The sequence below is a fragment of the Gallus gallus genome, chromosome 28 (assembly GCF_016699485.2).
Source record: "Gallus gallus isolate bGalGal1 chromosome 28, bGalGal1.mat.broiler.GRCg7b, whole genome shotgun sequence".
NCBI classification, from domain to species: domain Eukaryota; kingdom Metazoa; phylum Chordata; class Aves; order Galliformes; family Phasianidae; genus Gallus; species Gallus gallus.
Genome location: NC_052559.1, coordinates 5418403 through 5431280, shown reverse-complemented (window position 1 = coordinate 5431280; position 12878 = coordinate 5418403). Strand labels below are relative to the sequence as shown.

At 46.4% G+C, this 12878-nt stretch overlaps 1 long non-coding RNA gene across 2 annotated transcripts; it reads right to left on the bottom strand.

Moving 5' to 3' along the window:
- Positions 1-1855: 1855 nt before the first annotated feature.
- LOC112530392 lies at positions 1856-6861 on the bottom strand. Of its 2 annotated transcripts, XR_005842083.2 has the most exons (4): positions 5882-6861; positions 5409-5560; positions 4002-4153; positions 1856-2940 (listed from the first exon to the last, which is right to left on the bottom strand). It is a non-coding gene; the product is annotated as an uncharacterized LOC112530392 (long non-coding RNA). The 2 variants fall into 2 exon arrangements; XR_006932219.1 differs by having other exon boundaries at positions 1856-4153.
- Between the last annotated feature and the right edge of the window lie 6017 nt (positions 6862-12878).

The window sequence follows — 12878 nt, the reverse complement described above, 5'->3', positions numbered from 1 at the left end:
AACCCTAACCCTAACCCTAACCCTAACCCTAACCCTAACCCTAACCCTAACCCTAACCCTAACCCTAACCCTAACCCTAACCCTAACCCTAACCCTAACCCTAACCCTAACCCTAACCCTAACCCTAACCCTAACCCTAACCCTAACCCTAACCCTAACCCTAACCCTAACCCTAACCCTAACCCTAACCCTAACCCTAACCCTAACCCTAACCCTAACCCTAACCCTAACCCTAACCCTAACCCTAACCCTAACCCTAACCCTAACCCTAACCCTAACCCTAACCCTAACCCTAACCCTAACCCTAACCCTAACCCTAACCCTAACCCTAACCCTAACCCTAACCCTAACCCTAACCCTAACCCTAACCCTAACCCTAACCCTAACCCTAACCCTAACCCTAACCCTAACCCTAACCCTAACCCTAACCCTAACCCTAACCCTAACCCTAACCCTAACCCTAACCCTAACCCTAACCCTAACCCTAACCCTAACCCTAACCCTAACCCTAACCCTAACCCTAACCCTAACCCTAACCCTAACCCTAACCCTAACCCTAACCCTAACCCTAACCCTAACCCTAACCCTAACCCTAACCCTAACCCTAACCCTAACCCTAACCCTAACCCTAACCCTAACCCTAACCCTAACCCTAACCCTAACCCTAACCCTAACCCTAACCCTAACCCTAACCCTAACCCTAACCCTAACCCTAACCCTAACCCTAACCCTAACCCTAACCCTAACCCTAACCCTAACCCTAACCCTAACCCCTAACCCTAACCCTAACCCAAGTCTAACCCCAGCCCCAAGTCTAACCCCAACCTCAAGTCTCACCCAACGTCTCAGAGTCTAGCTTACCTTCACACCTACCTGTTGCACTTAGCTTCAAGTGGGATCTGTGTCCTGGTAATGTTGAATTAAAGCACACCACTGAATTAGATTGCATAAGTATTTGTTTATTACAGCACTGTTTCCTCAAGACATGACTCGTACAATTGTATGCACACTACAGCAATGCCTACATGTTGACAAACAAAACATGAATACACGTACTCCATACAATTGCAAGACACCGTTTACAGGCGCAGCACCCACCTACTCCATACAATTCCAAGACACCGTTTACAGGCGCAGCACCCGCGTACTCCATGCAATTCCAAGACACCGTTTACAGGCGCAGCACCCGCGTACTCCATACATTTTAAGGCATGGTTTACATATAACGCATATGTCAGACTCACAAGACAAAGGTCACAAAGCCTCCATATCCAATAAATAACATTACATTTACACTAATATTGTGTACTGCAACCCACCTCAAGAGCAGAGCAGATCTCAGCCCACCTGAAGTAAATGCAAGCCTCAGACAGGCCGGGAAGGAGAGCAAATGGGCTCCGTTGGTTATGGGGTTGGGTTAGCCCTGCGGTACAAACAAACATAGCAAAGCTAACCCAACCCCGTAAGCAAGGCAAAGCTAAAGCCAATTTGGCTGAGATCAATTGATTGCAAAGCTAAAGCCAATTTGGGCAAGATCAATTGACTGCACATGCCAAAATCGGCGCAACTCTCAGAATGGCCGCGCAAAGGGGCGTGAGTCTCAGACTGGCCGGGAAGGAGCGCAAATGGGCTCCGAAGGCCTCGGGCGTTGGTTACGGGGTTGGGTTAGCCCTGCGGTACAAACAAACAAAGCAAAGCTAACCCAACCCCGTAAGCAAGGCAAAGCTAAAGCCAATTTGGCTGAGATCAATTGATTGCAAAGCTAAAGCCAATTTGGGCAAGATCAATTGACTGCACATGCCAAAATCGGCAGCAACTCTCAGAATGGCCTGTGCAAAGGGGCATGAGTCTCAGACTGGCCGGGAAGGAGCGCAAATGGGCTCCGAAGGCCTCGGGCGTTGGTTACGGGGTTGGGTTAGCCCTGCGGTACAAACAAACAAAGCAAAGCTAACCCAACCCCGTAAGCAAGGCAAAGCTAAAGCCAATTTGGCTGAGATCAATTGATTGCAAAGCTAAAGCCAATTTGGGCAAGATCAATTGACTGCACATGCCAAAATCGGCGCAACTCTCAGAATGGCCGCGCAAAGGGGCGCGAGTCTCAGACTGGCCGGGAAGGAGCGCAAATGGGCTCCGAAGGCCTCGGGCGTTGGTTACGGGGTTGGGTTAGCCCTGCGGTACAAACAAACAAAGCAAAGCTAACCCAACCCCGTAAGCAAGGCAAAGCTAAAGCCAATTTGGCTGAGATCAATTGATTGCAAAGCTAAAGCCAATTTGGGCAAGATCAATTGACTGCACATGCCAAAATCGGCGCAACTCTCAGAATGGCCGCGCAAAGGGGCGCGAGTCTCAGACTGGCCGGGAAGGAGCGCAAATGGGCTCCAAAGGCCTCGGGCGTTGGTTACGGGGTTGGGTTAGCCCTGCGGTACAAACAAACAAAGCAAAGCTAACCCAACCCCGTAAGCAAGGCAAAGCTAAAGCCAACTTAGTTGCAATGCATTAACTGCAAAGCTAAAGCCAATTTGGTTGAGATAAATTATTTGTAAAGCTAAAGCCAATTGGGTTGATGCAAAATGACTGCACGCGCTGAAATCAGCGTGACTCTCAGCATGGCCGTGAGTCTCAAACAGACTGGATGGAGTGCGAATGGTCCCTGTCCAGCTACAGGATGTCAGTTACGGGATTAGGGTCAGCCACGCTAGCAAACTCAAAGCGAAGGTGACCCAACCCCATGAGTGAGGCAAACCCTTTGATGTGCTATCCCTCGAAATTCTCTCAAAGATTGCAGCCGGCTACTTGGACGGGTACGTTGCTTGCTAGATGAAGAACTAGCTGAACCGCCTGGCCTAATGAGTGCTGCTCCGATCGTGTTAAATGCAGCTGGTATGCCATCCTGAGTGCTCTTCAGGCCTGTTCTGTCCAATATCTTCATTGAAGACCTGCCTGATGGCATGGAGTGCACCTTTGGTAAGTTTGCTGAGGGCGTTGCATCAGATTAGCACTATGTTTGGAGTTCAGAGCTCATTAGGAGTTGGGGTGAAGGTATAAGGGTTAGGTTTATTAGGGTTATGCTCAAAGTGACTGTTAGGGAAGGCCAAGGCAAAGGCAACAACACCCAAGGGAACACCAAAACCGAGGGCAAAGGCATAGACAACAACCAAGGGAAGGCAACGTCAAAGGCACAGTGAAAGCAAAGGTATGGAGAACACCAAAGAGAAGACCTCCTCAGAGGGCAGGCCCAAAGAGAGGGCCTCAGAGAACAAAACAGAGACCAAAGAGAACACCGTGGCAAGGCCAAAATGGAGGGCGAGGTCCATGAGAACGCTGCAGGGAAGGCCGATGCAGGAGGCCAAGGGCAATGGCCAAAGAGAATGCAGCACAGAAGGCCAAAACCAAAGGCCAAAGAGAACGCTGTAGGGAATGCCAAAACAAGAAGGCCAAAGGCAAAGGCCAAACAGAACGCAACAAGGAATGCCAAAACCAAAGGCCAAAGAGATCGTCGCAGAGAATGCCACAACAGGGGGCTGAAAGGAGCACAGGCAAAGAAGGCCAAGGGCAAAGGTCAAAGAGAACATGGAAGGGAACGCCAAAGAGAATGTGGCAAAGGCGGTCAAACGCGATGGCCAGGAGAACGTGGCATGGATGGCAAAAACCTAAGGCCAAATAGAACACTGCATGGAACACCAGAAGTGATGGCCAAAGAGAACGCTGCAGGGAACGCCAAAACCTGAGGCCAAAAAGAATGCCGCAAAGAAGGCCAAGGGCAATGGCCAAGAGAACATGACAAGGAATGCAAAAACAAGAGGACAAGAGAATGTAGTAGGGAACGCCAAGGGCAAAGGGAAGGAGAACACCGCCGTGAAAGGCCAGAGCCAAGGAGAACGTGCAAAGAATAGGACGGGCAGCCTTCGGGGAACCCTGCAGTGCAGAAAGGAGCTCTGGGAACCCTACCTTGTGTCTCACTCAGTAAGGGGTAAACACTGGTGGGTGTGCATTGTCCTTACCTGCTGGGCAGACAATTACCAGTCAGCAAAGTGGAGTTCCAGGGCATCCCGGGAAATGCAGCTTTCGGTTCCTGGCTGTTCCCGTGAAGACCTGCACATCTCTCCGTGCAGTCCTTACAGCACTCGGGAGTGCTGCAGCTCTCTGCTGCCACCTGTTGGACACAATGCAGGAATGAAGGCGCTGCCCCGCATATGTAGGGCTGCACCCTGCGTGCATTGCTCTATAGGATGACACAAGGGAGTATTAGGAATATAATGAATGCTATGCATAGGTTTGAAGTTACAATTAGCTTAACAATTGTTTTCCACACTATGATTAGGATTAAGGGTACTGTGACAGAAAACAAGCGGCATTATTTTTATTGCAGCATTTAGGTTAAGAGACATTTTTAATATTGGCTTAATAGTTAGGCTTACATATACACTGTGGGTTAACATAATTATCATTAGAGCTCACATTAAGCTACGGGTTCAGGTCAAGATTAACATTCACGCTGCCTCCCAGCCAATCCCAGAGAGCCAAAGAAAAAAGGCAAGCTGAACTCGCACCGAAAGCCAAGGTAAAGGCAAAGCAAACAGCCAAGGCGAAGGGAAGGGCAAAAGCAAGGAGAGCACCCAACGGAAAGCCAAGGTGAGGGTGAGGAGACAGCAGCAGGAAAAACCAAGGGCAAAGGCCAAGAGAACACAGCAAAAAATGCCAAAACAGAAGGCCGAGGGAACACATGCATGGAATGCTCAGGTCAGGGCAAGGGCTAAGAGAACGTGGCAGGAAGTGCCAAAACAGGAGGCCAAAGAGAACACGGCAAAGAAGGCCAAGGCAGAAGGCTGAGAGAAGGTGGCTGGGAACACCAGAACATGATGCCAAAGAGAACGCTGCAGGAAACGCCCAAACAGGAGGGCAAGAGAACACTGCAGGGAACGCCAAAACTGAATGCTGAAGAGAACGTGGCAGAAGAAAAAGAAGTTCAATAGCCAAGAGAATGTGGCATGGAACGCAAAAACAGGAGGGCAAGGGAATGCCTAGGTAAGGGCCAAGAGAATGTGGAAGGAAATGCCAAGGAAATGGCCAAGAGAACATGACAAGAAACGCCAAAACAGAAGGGCAAGAGAGCACTGCAGGGAACGCCAAAACTGAATGTTGAAGTGAATGTGGCCAAGAAAGTCAAGGGCAATGGCCAAGAGAACATGACAAGGAATGCAAACAAGAGGACAAGAGAATGTAGTAGGGAACGCCAAGGGCAAAGGGAAGGAGAACACCGCCGTGAAAGGCCAGAGCCAAGGAGAACGTGCAAAGAATAGGACGGGCAGCCTTCGGGGAACCCTGAAGTGCAGAAAGGAGCTCTGGGAACCCTACCTTGTGTCTCACTCAGTAAGGGGTAAACACTGGTGGGTGTGCATTGTCCTTACCTGCTGGGCAGACAATTACCAGTCAGCAAAGTGGAGTTCCAGGGCATCCCAGGAAATGCAGCTTTCGGTTCCTGGCTGTTCCCGTGAAGACCTGCACATCTCTCCGTGCAGTCCTTACAGCACTCGGGAGCGCTGCAGCTCTCTGCTGCCACCTGTTGGACACAATGCAGGAATGAAGGCGCTGCCCCGCATATGTAGGGCTGCACCCTGCGTGCATTGCTCTATAGAATGACGCAAGGGACTATTAGGGATATAATTAATGCTGTTTATAAGTTACTTAATGGGGGTCAGGGGATGGGAGGAAAAGGTGTGGGGGTTTGGGTATCATACAGATTAGGAAACAAATAGCATCTCCTGACAATTGGGATGAGATATCTGGAGATCCTGACTGTAGTCATCCAGAAGAGGACAACCCTTTCTTTTTTATTAACACAAACCCAGATCTGCTGGTGAAACAGAAATGACCGTAAGACCCTGGGGAAGTCAGCATAGTCGTGATGTTCCATTAGCTGCTCCACAGGCCTCACACCACCGATTAGAGGAGTCCCAACAATCCTTAAAACCCACTGAGCTGCAAACTGAGATCAGAAGAGAGGACATAATTTAAAACATGATAATGATGCCCAGAATGCCCTTCAACAACTCTGCGTGGGTGCAATTAACACATGGCACTGTGAATTACAGCCATAAGATGGGATGATGGGGGAGAAGACAAACCACATTTGGAGCCGAGGTTGGAGATCATGAGGTGAAAACCATGAAAGAGGAAACAGCGACTCAATCAGAAAGAAATGGGCTTAAAAAGGGCTGCAAACAGGATCTGCAGAATGCAGAACCCCTGAACGGAATAGGGTATTAACTGTCACCGTGTCCAGAACCGCAGCGCTCAGTCAGCCAATCAGCATCATTAGGGCTCATTGAAGCAATCCAGAAGCAAGGGAACTGTGAAAGGAAGGAATGGATGTCAGTCCATCCATCAGCTGCTCAGAGAACAGGAGAGAACCCCTTCATCTCCCTTAGGACAAGACTGAAGGCACCGTAGGGACACACACAGCAGATACAGCTGCTCTAATCCAGCTCAGGATCTCCCCGGAAAGACATGGCTCACAGCTCTACAATAAAGCAGGAATCCCTCACCCCATTTAAGGGCTTCCCCCCACACCCCAAAGGAAGCAGTCTCCAAGTTCAGATACAGGCCTGAAAGCTACCAGTTCTTACATGGGGTCAAGATCCCCCCAAAAGAGGAGCTCAGAGCCCTGAAATTCAGAAAGAACCACTTACCCCATTCCAAGGACCAATACTCACTCGCTCCCCCAAAGAAGCAGTTTCCAGGTACAGATGGCTGCCAGCCCCAAAATGCAGCTATGAACCCCCAGCAAAGGGGTAGATCACAGCCCTCCAATACAGAAGAACTCACCCCCACACCCTCAAGGAAGCACACCCAGACTCAGATGCTGCCCCCTTTGCTTCCCAGCCCTTAAATGCGGTCAGGGAGGGGAGGAGCCCGTCTCAGCCCCACCCCACAGCCAAATTGCCATCAGCTGTGCTCGCAGGGCTGCACCTCCCCAGGTGAATGGGAGCTGCTGAGTCATGGCCTGAACCACTGATTGATTGGCTGAGGCAGAACTCAGTCAGCTGTGGGAGCACAGGTGGAGTCAATCCAGAGTGTGAATAGAAGGTGGAGCCTGGCTGCAGCTCTCCAAGATAGCATTTAAGGGCTGACTACCCCCAGGAAAAGGTCTATATTGTAACTTCGGGATGTTTGTTTTCAGGATTCTCTATCAGAGCATCTTATAAGGCAATAAGAGTTAAAGAGCCTACATTGTGGATGAGCGTGCTGCTTCCCTGAGCACTTCGGGTCCTCAAAAAAGAAAAAAGGAGCAACATTCCTGGAGGAAACTGGCAAAAAAAGGTAGGCATTTTGATTACTTACATACACATGAATAATATATATATATCAGGTTGACTGATTGCATCACTACAAAATCATGCATTTTCTTTCAAAAAAATCCACATATACCCGAAAAACATCCATTTTCTCTCTGAAAATCCCCCATTTACTCAACTATCATGCTTTTTCTCTTAGAAAATACCCCATCTACCCAAATAACCAGCATTCTGATTTCAAAATCCGAAAGCTAAACAAAAAAATCATCACTTTCTCAATGAAAATTCCACATTAAAAGCAAAAATCATGCATTGCAACTTCAAAAATACTCCATTTAACCCGAATGTCATCCATTGGCTTTATGAAATCTCAAATTAAACAGAAAATTACGCATTTTCACTTTGAGAATCCCCCAATTAAAGCAAAATAAGGCAGTGCCTTCAGAAATCCCCCATTTAAGCGAAAATCACGAGTTTTCTCTTCGCAAATCCCCCATCTAAGCCGAAAATCACGCATTTCTCTTCAGAAATCCCACATTTAAGCGAAAATCACGCGCTTTTCTCTTCGCAAATCCCCCATTTAACCGAAAATCACGCGTTTTCTCTTCGCAAATCCCCCATTTAACCGAAAATCACGCGTTTTCTCTTCGCAAATCCCCCATTTAAGCCGAAAATCACGCATTTTCTCTTCGCAAATCCCCCATTTAAGCGAAAATCATGCGTTTTCTCTTCGCAAATCCCCCATTTAACCCGAAAATCACGCGTTTTCTCTTCGCAAATCCCCCATTTAACCGAAAATCACGCGTTTTCTCTTCGCAAATCCCCCATTTAACCCGAAAATCACGCGTTTTCTCTTCGCAAATCCCCCATTTAACCGAAAATCACGCGTTTTCTCTTCGCAAATCCCCCATTTAAGCGAAAATCACGCGTTTTCTCTTCGCAAATCCCCCATTTAAGCGAAAATCACGCGTTTTCTCTTCGCAAATCCCCCATTTAACCGAAAATCACGCGTTTTCTCTTCGCAAATCCCCCATTTAAGCGAAAATCACGCGTTTTCTCTTCGCAAATCCCCCATTTAAGCGAAAATCACGCGTTTTCTCTTCGCAAATCCCCCATTTAAGCGAAAATCACGCGTTTTCTCTTCGCAAATCCCCCATTTAAGCGAAAATCACGCGTTTTCTCTTCGCAAATCCCCCATTTAAGCGAAAATCACGCGTTTTCTCTTCGCAAATCCCCCATTTAAGCCGAAAATCACGCGTTTTCTCTTCGCAAATCCCCCATTTAACCGAAAATCACGCGTTTTCTCTTCCAAATCCCCCATTTAAGCGAAAATCACGCGTTTTCTCTTCGAGAATCCCCCATTTAACGAAAAATCACGCGTTTTCTCTTCGCAAATCCCCCATTTAAGCCGAAAATCACGCGTTTTCTCTTCGCAAATCCCCCATTTAACCCGAAAATCACGCGTTTTCTCTTCGCAAATCCCCCATTTAAGCGAAAATCACGCGTTTTCTCTTCAGCAAATCCCCCATTTAACTCGAAAATCACGCGTTTTCTCTTCGCAAATCCCCCATTTAAGCGAAAATCACGCGTTTTCTCTTCGGAAATCCCCATTTAATTCGAAAATCACGCGTTTTCTCTTCGAGAATCCCCCATTTAAGCCCGAAAATCACTGTGTTTTCTCTTCGAGAATCCCTCATTTAACCCGAAATCACGCGTTTTCTCTTCAGAAATCTCCCATTTAACCCGAAAATCACGCGTTTTCTCTTCGAAGAATCCCCCATTTAAGCGAAAATCACGCGTTTTCTCTTCGCAAATCCCCCATTTAACTCGAAAATGACGCGTTTTCTCTTTGCAAATCCCCCATTTAACCAAAAATCACGCGTTTTCTCTTCGCAAATCCCCCATTTAACTCGAAAATGACGCATTTTCTCTTCACAAATCCCCCATATAGGCGAAAATCACGCGTTTTCTCTTCGCAAATCCCCCATTTAACTCGAAAATCACGCAGTATCCTCTTCGCAAATCCCCCATTTAACTCGAAAATGACGTGTTTTCTCTTGGAGAATCTTCCATTTAACCCGAAAATCACGCATATCCTCTTCGCAAATCCCCCATTTAACCCGAAAATCACGCGTTTTCTCTTGGAGAATCTTCCATTTAACCCGAAAATCACGCAGTATTCCTCTGCGCAAATCCCCCATTTAACTCGAAAATGACGCGTTTTCTCTTTGCAAATCCCCCATTTAAGCGAAAATCACGCGTTTTCTCTTCGCAAATCCCCCATTTAACTCGAAAATGACGCGTTTTCTCTTCGCAAATCCCCCATTTAACTCAAAAAATGACGCGTTTTTCTCTTCACAAATCCCCCATTTAACCAATAATCACGTGTTTTCTCTTCGAGAATCCCTTTTCTAACCAGAAAATCACGCATTTTCTCTTCGAGAATCCCCCATTTAACCGAAAATCACTCGTTTTCTCTTCGAGAATCCCCATTTAACCAAAAATCACGCGTCTTCTCTTTGGAAATTGCCCATTTAAGCGAAAATCATGCATTTTCTTTTCGAGAATCCCGCTTTTAACCTGAAAATAACACGTTTTCTCTTCGCGAATCCCCCATTTAACCCGAAAATCACGCGTTTTCTCTTCCCAAATCCCCCATTTAAGCGAAAATCACGCGTTTTCTCTTCACAAATCCCACATTTAACCCGAAAATGACTCATTTTCTATTCACAAATCCCCCATTTAAGCGAAAATCACGCATTTTCTCTTCGGAATCCCCCATTTAACCCGAAAATCACGCGTTTTCTCTTCGAGAATCCCCATTTAACCCGAAAATCACGCGTTTTCTCTTCGCAAATCCCCATTTAAGCGAAAATCACGCGTTTTCTCTTCGCAAATCCCCCATTTAAGCGAAAATCACGCGTTTTCTCTTCGCAAATCCCCCATTTAACGAAAATCACGCGTTTTCTCTTCGAGAATCCCCCATTTAACCGAAAATCACGCGTTTTCTCTTCGAGAATCCCCCATTTAACCGAAAATCACGCGTTTTCTCTTCGCAAATCCCCCATTTAAGCCGAAAATCACGCGTTTTCTCTTCGCAAATCCCCCATTTAAGCGAAAATCACGCGTTTTCTCTTCGCAAATCCCCCATTTAACTCGAAAATCACGCGTTTTCTCTTCGCAAATCCCCCATTTAAGCGAAAATCACGCGTTTTCTCTTCGCAAATCCCCCATTTAACTCGAAAATCACGCGTTTTCTCTTCGCAAATCCCCCATTTAAGCGAAAATCACGCGTTTTCCTCTCGCAAATCCCCCATTTAACCGAAAATCACGCGTTTTCTCTTCGCAAATCCCCCATTTAACCGAAAATCATGCGTTTTCTCTTCGAGAATCCCCCATTTAACCCGAAAATCACGCGTTTTCTCTTCGCAGAATCCCCCATTTAACCCGAAAATCACGCGTTTTCTCTTCGCAAATCCCCCATTTAAGCGAAAATCACGCGTTTTCTCTTCGAAATCCCCATTTAAGCGAAAATCACGCGTTTTCTCTTCGCAAATCCCCCATTTAACCCGAAAATCACGCGTTTTCTCTTCGCAAATCCCCCATTTAACTCGAAAATCACGCGTTTTCTCTTCGCAAATCCCCCATTTAAGCGAAAATCACGCGTTTTCTCTTCGCAAATCCCCCATTTAACCCGAAAATCACGCGTTTTCTCTTCGCAAATCCCCCATTTAAGCGAAAATCACGCAGTTTTCTCTTCGCAAATCCCCCATTTAACCCGAAAATCACGCATTTTCTCTTCGGAAATCCCCCATTTAACCAAAAATCATGTGTTTTCTCTTCGAGAATTCCCATTTCTAACCCGAAAATCACGCGTTTTCTCTTCGAGAATCCCCCATTTAACCCGAAAATCACGCGTTTTCTCTTCCAAATCCTTCATTTAAGCGAAAATCACGCGTTTTCTCTTCGCAAATCCCCCATTTAACCCGAAAATCACGTGTTTTCTCTTCGCAAATCCCCCATTTAACCCGAAAATCACGCGTTTTCTCTTTGCAAATCCACCTTTTAACTCGAAAATCACTCGTTTTCTCTTCAAGAATCCCCCATTGAAGCGAAAATCACGCGTTTTCTCTTCGCAAATCCCCCATTTAACTCGAAAATGACGCGTTTTCTCTTCGCAAATCCCCCATTTAACTCGAAAATCACTCAGTATCCTCCTCGCAAATCCGCCATTTAACCCGAAAATCACGCATTTTCTCTTCGGAAATCCCCCATTTAACCAAAAATCATGCGTTTTCTCTTCGCAAATCCCCCATTTAAGCGAAAATCACGCGTTTTCTCTTCGCAAATCCCCCATTTAACCGAAAATCACGCGTTTTCTCTTCGCAAATCCCCCATTTAAGCGAAAATCACGCGTTTTTCTCTTCGCAAATCCCCCATTTAACCGAAAATCACGCGTTTTCTCTTCGCAAATCCCCCATTTAAGCGAAAATCACGCGTTTTCTCTTCGCAAATCCCCCATTTAAGCCGAAAATCACGCGTTTTCTCTTCGCAAATCCCCCATTTAAGCGAAAATCACGCGTTTTCTCTTCGCAAATCCCCCATTTAAGCCGAAAATCACGCGTTTTCTCTTCGCAAATCCCCCATTTAACCCGAAAATCACGCGTTTTCTCTTCGCAAATCCCCCATTTAAGCGAAAATCACGCGTTTTCTCTTCGCAAATCCCCCATTTAAGCGAAAATCACGCGTTTTCTCTTCGCAAATCCCCCATTTAAGCGAAAATCACGCGTTTTCTCTTCGAGAATCCCCCATTTAACCCGAAAATCACTCATTTTCTCTTCAAGAATCCCTCATTTAACCCGAATATCATACGCTTTCTCTTCAGAAATCTTCCATTTAACCCGAAAATCACTCGTTTTCTCTTCAAGAATCCCCCATTTAAGCGAAAATCACGCGTTTTCTCTTCGCAAATCCCCCATTTAACTCGAAAATGACGCATTTTCTCTTTGCAAATCCCCCATTTAACTCGAAAATGACGCGTTTTCTCTTCGCAAATCCCCCATTTAACTCGAAAATGACGTGTTTTCTCTTCGCAAATCCCCCATTTAACTCGAAAATCACGCATATCCTCCTCGCAAATCCGCCATTTAACCCGAAAATCATGCGTTTTCTCTTGGAGAATCTTCCATTTAACCCGAAAATCACTCATATCCTCTGCGCAAATCCCCATTTAACCCGAAAATGACGCGTTTTCTCTTTGCAAATCCCCCATTTAACCGGAAAATCACGCGTTTTCTCTTCGAGATTCCCCCATTTAACCCGAAAATCACGCGTTTTCTATTTGCAAATCCACCTTTTAACTCGAAAATCACGGTTTTCTCTTCGCAAATCCCCCATTTAAGCGAAAATCACGCGTTTTCTCTTCGCTAATACCCCATTTAACTAAAAATCACGTGTTTTCTCTTCGAGAATCCCCCATTTAACCCGAAAATCACGCGTTTTCTCTTCAGAAATCTTCCATTTAACCCGAAAATCACTCGTTTTCTCTTCAAGAATCCCCCATTTAAGCGAAAATCACGCGTT